Consider the following 6,000-nt stretch of genomic DNA (forward strand, 5'->3'; position numbering starts at 1 on the left):
TGTTTCTTCGAGTTAGAACGCTAGCTATTAGGCGTCCATGCAAATGTGGGGCTGCCGTGCTAACTTGATGAAACACATGGGGAGTCGTGTTCTGCCTTTCGCTGGGGCCTGAGTCTCGCTCGCAAAAAGCTTTGGACTCCCTTGCAGTGCTCTCACGCACGCACACAACAAAATGCTGCCACCCTCAGGAGCAGCTGTTTTACCTGCAGCACAGGCGCTCAACCGAGTTTCTCTTTCGAGGTAGGTGGCTGTGTTTAAGCTGCCACACACACCCTGGGTAACGGTCCTAGCCCCATAACCATGATGTGAGTTGAGAGCTGTCTTCTGTACCGGCCTGTCTCTCCCCCAATATTACGATATTGAAACCGTCCCCTGGCTCTCAGCCACAGTACACCCTAAACTGCTTCGCCCACAGAGAGGTCGACGGTAGCTAAAGCACGGTTTCTCTACTGTGTAGTTTCTTCGTGTTAGAACGCTACCTATTAGACTTCCATGCAAATGTGGGGCTGCCGAGCTAGCTTGGTCAAACACATGGGGGGTCGTGTTCTGCCTTTCGCTGGGGCCTGAGTCTCACTCGCAAAAAGCTTTGGACTCCCTTGCAGTGCTCTCACGCACGCACACAACAAAATGCTGCCACCCTCAGGAGCATCTGTTTGACCTGCAGCACAGGCTCTCAACCGAGTTTCTCCTTCGAGGTAGGTGGCTGTGTTTAAGCTGCCACACACACCCTGGGCAACGGTCCTAGCCCCATGACCATGATGTGAGTTGAGAGCTGCCTTCTGTACAGGCATGTCTCTCCCCCGATATTACGATATTGAAACCGTCCCCAGGCTCTCAGCCACAGTACACCCTAAACTGCTTCGCCCACAGAGAGGTCGACAGTAGCTAAAGCACGGTTTCTCTACAGTGTTGTTTCTTCCAGTTAGAAAGCTAGCTATTAGACTTCCATTCAAAAGTGTGGCCGTAGTTCTAGTTTCAAGGAGCAAGTGGGGAGTCGTGTTCTGGCTTCTTTCAGGGCCTGGGTCTCACAAGGAAAATGGTTTTGGACTCACTTGCTGTGCACTCACGCATGCACACCACACAATGCGTCCACCCTGAGGCATGGCTATTTTAGGCGAAGCAGGAATTCCCTACAGAATTGTTCCTTTGACTTAGGTGGTTGGCTTATGGTCTGCAGGCACAGCCGGGGAAGCGGTTCTAGCCTCATAAACAAGAGGTGAGTTGAGAGCTGCCTTCCGCACCGGCCTGTTTCTCACTCCATTTCACGTATGGGACCCTTTCCCCGGTCTCTCCTACAAGAGCACTATACAACTCCTGCGGCTTCAGGAACGGCAATGCTGGCTAAAGCGCAGTAACACTACAGCATTGATTCTTGGTGTTAGTAGCCTTGTAGGCAAATGAGCTGCAGCTGGGATTCTTTACAGGCTTGTTTCTTCCCAGTCAGTGTCGAGCACATAGCATTCCAATCACACATGGAGCAGTAGTGTTAGCTTCAGGTAGCAAGAGCTGAGTCCAGAGGTGCCTTGTGCCCGGACCTATTTCTCCCTTCGTTTCACGTATGGAACCCGTTCCCCAGGCTCTCAGCCACGGTACTCCGTGTAATGCTTCCTCCATCTAGAGGTCGACGGTAGCTAAAGCACGGTTTCTCTACAGTGTTGTTTCTTCGAGTTAGAACACTAGGTGTTAGACTTCTATGCAAAAGTGGGGCTGCCGTGCTAGCGTGATGAAACACATGGGGAGTCGTGTTCTGCCTTTCGCTGGGGCCTGAGTCTCACTCGCAAAAAGCTTTGGACTCCCTTGCAGTGCTCTCACGCAGGCACACAACAAAATGCTTCCACCCTCAGGAGCAGCTCTTTTACCTGCAGCACAGGCTTTCTACCGAGTTTTTCCTTCGAGTTAGGTGGCTGTGTTTAAGCCTGCACACACACCATGGTCAACGGAACTAGCCCCATAACCATGTAGTGAGTTGAGAGCTGCCCTCTGTACCGGCCTGTCTCTCCCCAGATATTACAAAATGGAAACCGTCCCCAGGCGCTCAGCCACAGTACACCCTAAACTGCTTCGCCCACAGAGAGGTCGACGGTAGGTAAAGCACGGTTTCTCGACAGTGTTGTTTCTTCAAGTTAGAACGCTAGCTATTAGACTTCCATGCAAAAGTGGGGCTGCCGTGCTACCTTGATGAAACACATGGGGAGTCATGTTCTGCCTTTCACTGGGGCCTGAGTCTCACTCGCAAAAAGCTTTGGACTCGCTTGCAGTGCTCTCACGCACGCACACAACAAAATGCTGCCACCCTCAGGAGCAGCTGTTTTACCTGCATCACAGGCTCTCAACCGAGTTTCTCCTTCGAGGTAGGTGGCTGTGTTTAAGCTGCCACACACACCCTGGGCAACGGTCCTAGCCCCATAACCATGATGTGAGTTGAGAGCTGCCTTCTGTACCGGCCTGTGTCTCTCCCCCGATATTACGATATTGAAACCCTCCCCAGGCTCTGAGCCACAGTACACCCTAAACTGCTTCGCCCACAGAGAGGTCGATGGTAGCTAAAGCACGGTTTCTCTACAGTGTTGTTTCTTCGAGTTAGAACGCTAGCTATTAGACTTCCATGCAAATGTGGGGCTGCCGTGCTAGCTTGATGAAACACATGGGGAGTCATGTTCTGCCTTTCGCTGGGGCCTGAGTCTCACTCGCAAAAAGCTTTGGACTCGCTTGCAGTGCTCTCACGCACGCACACAACAAAATGCTGCCACCCTCAGGAGCAGCTGTTTTACCTGCAGCAGAGGCTCTCAACTGATTTTCTCCTTCGAGGTAGGTGGCTGTGTTTAAGCTGCCACACACACCCTGGGCAACGGTCCTAGCCCCATAACCATGATGTGAGTTGAGAGCTGCCTTCTGTACCGGCTTGTCTCTCCCCCGATATTACGATAGTGAAACCGTCCCCAGGCTCTCAGCCACAGTACACCCTAAACTGCTTCGCCCACAGAGAGGTCGACGGTAGCTAAAGCACGGTTTCTCTACTGTGTAGTTTCTTCGTGTTAGAACGCTAGCTATTAGACTTCCATGCAAATGTGGGGCTGCCGTGCTAGCTTGGTCAAACACATGGGGAGTCGTGTTCTGCCTTTCGCTGGGGCCTGAGTCTCACTCGCAAAAAGCTTTGGACTCCCTTGCAGTGCTCTCACGCAGGCACACAACAAAATGCTTCCACCCTCAGGAGCAGCTCTTTTACCTGCAGCACAGGCTTTCTACCGAGTTTTTCCTTCGAGTTAGGTGGCTGTGTTTAAGCCTGCACACACACCATGGTCAACGGAACTAGCCCCATAACCATGTAGTGAGTTGAGAGCTGCCCTCTGTACCGGCCTGTCTCTCCCCAGATATTACAAAATAGAAACCGTCCCCAGGCGCTCAGCCACAGTACACCCTAAACTGCTTCGCCCACAGAGAGGTCGACGGTAGCTAAAGCACGTTTTCTCGACAGTGTTGTTTCTTCGAGTTAGAACGCTAGCTATTAGACTTCCATGCAAAAGTGGGGCTGCCGTGCTACCTTGATGAAACACATGGGGAGTCATGTTCTGCCTTTCACTGGGGCCTGAGTCTCACTCGCAAAAGCTTTGGACTCGCTTGCAGTGCTCTCACGCACGCACACAACAAAACGCTGCCACCCTCAGGAGCAGCTGTTTTACCTGCAGCACAGGCTCTCAACCGAGTTTCTCCTTCGAGGTAGGTGGCTGTGTTTAAGCTGCCACACACACCCTGGGCAACGGTCCTAGCCCCATAACCATGATGTGAGTTGAGAGCTGCCTTCTGTACCGGCCTGTCTCTCCCCCGATATTACGATAGTGAAACCGTCCCCAGGCTCTCAGCCACAGTACACCCTAAACTGCTTCGCCCACAGAGAGGTCGACGGTAGCTAAAGCACGGTTTCTCTACAGTGTTGTTTCTTCCAGTTAGAAAGCTAGCTATTAGACTTCCATTCAAAAGTGTGGCCGTAGTTCTAGTTTCATGGAGCAAGTGGGCAGTCGTGTTCTGGCTTCTTTCAGGGCCTGGGTCTCACAAGGAAAATGGTTTTGGACTCACTTGCTGTGCACTCACGCATGCACACCACACAATGCGTCCACCCTGAGTCATGGCTATTTTAGGCGAAGCAGGAGTTCCCTACAGAGTTGTTCCTTTGACTTAGGTGGTTGGCTTATGGCCTGCAGGCACACCCGGGGCAGCGGTACTAGCCTCATAAACAAGAGGTGAGTTGAGAGCTGCCTTCCGCACCGGCCTGTTTCTCACTCCATTTCACGTATGGGACCCTTTCCCCGGTCTCTCCTACAAGAGCACTATACAACTCCTGCGGCTTCAGGAACGGCAATGCTGGCTAAAGCGCAGTAACACTACAGCATTGATTCTTGGTGTTAGTAGCCTGGTAGGCGAATGAGCTGCAGCTGGGATTCTTTACAGGCTTGTTTATTCCCAGTGTCGAGCACAGAGCATTCCAAGCACACATGGAGCAGTAGTGTTAGCTTCAGGTAGCAAGAGCTGAGTCCAGAGGTGCCTTCTGCCCGGACCTATTTCTCCCTTGGTTTCACGTATGGAACCCGTTCCCCAGGCTCTCAGCCACGGTACTCCGTGTAATGCTTCCTCCGTCTAGAGGTCGACCGTAGCTAAAGCACGGTTTCTCTACAGTGTTGTTTCCTCGAGTTAGAACACTAGCTGTTAGACTTCTATGCAAAAGTGGGGCTGCCGTGCTAGCGTGATGAAACACATGGGGAGTCGTGTTCTGCCTTTCGCTGGGGCCTGAGTCTCACTCGCAAAAAGCTTTGGACTCCCTTGCAGTGCTCTCACGCAGGCACACAACAAAATGCTTCCACCCTCAGGAGCAGCTCTTTTACCTGCAGCACAGGCTTTCTACCGAGTTTTTCCTTCGAGTTAGGTGGCTGTGTTTAAGCCTGCACACACACCATGGTCAACGGAACTAGCCCCATAACCATGTAGTGAGTTGAGAGCTGCCCTCTGTACCGGCCTGTCTCTCCCCAGATATAACAAAATGGAAACCGTCCCCAGGCTCTCAGCCACAGTACACCCTAAACTGCTTCGCCCACAGAGAGGTCGACGGTAGCTAAAGCACGGTTTCTCTACAGTGTTTTTTCTTCGAGTTAGAACGCTAGCTATGAGACTTCCATGCAAAAGTGGGGCTGCCGAGCTAGCTTGATGAAACACATGGGGAGTCATGTTCTGCCTTTCACTGGGGACTGAGTCTCACTCGCAAAAAGCTTTGGACTCGCTTGCAGTGCTCTCACGCACGCACACAACAAAATGCTGCCACCCTCAGGAGCAGCTGTTTTACCTGCAGCACAGGCTCTCAACCGAGTTTCTCCTTCGAGGTAGGTGGCTGTGTTTAAGCTGCCACACACACCCTGGGCAACGGTCCTAGCCCCATAACCATGATGTGAGTTGAGAGCTGCCTTCTGTACCGGCCTGTCTCTCCCCCGATATTACGATATTGAAACCGTCCCCAGGCTCTCAGCCACAGTACACCCTAAACTGCTTCGCCCACAGAGAGGTCGACGGTAGCTAAAGCACGGTTTCTCTACTGTGTAGTTTCTTCGTGTTAGAACGCTAGCTATTAGACTTCCATGCAAATGTGGGGCTGCCGTGCTAGCTTGGTCAAACACATGGGGAGTCGTGTTCTGCCTTTCGCTGGGGCCTGAGTCTCACTCGCAAAAAGCTTTGGACTCCCTTGCAGTGGTCTCACGCAGGCACACAACAAAATGCTTCCACCCTCAGGAGCAGCTATTTTACCTGCAGCACAGGCTTTCTACCGAGTTTTTCCTTCGAGTTAGGTGGCTGTGTTTAAGCCTGAACACACACCATGGTCAACGGAACTAGCCCCATAACCATGATGTGGGTTGAGAGCTGCCCTCTGTACCGGCCTGTCTCTCCCCCGATATTACAAAATGGAAACCGTCCACAGGCTCTCAGCCACAGTACACCCTAAACTGCTTTGCCCACAGA

This window comes from Halichoerus grypus, chromosome 5 (genome assembly GCF_964656455.1).
Source record: "Halichoerus grypus chromosome 5, mHalGry1.hap1.1, whole genome shotgun sequence".
NCBI classification, from domain to species: Eukaryota; Metazoa; Chordata; class Mammalia; order Carnivora; family Phocidae; genus Halichoerus; species Halichoerus grypus.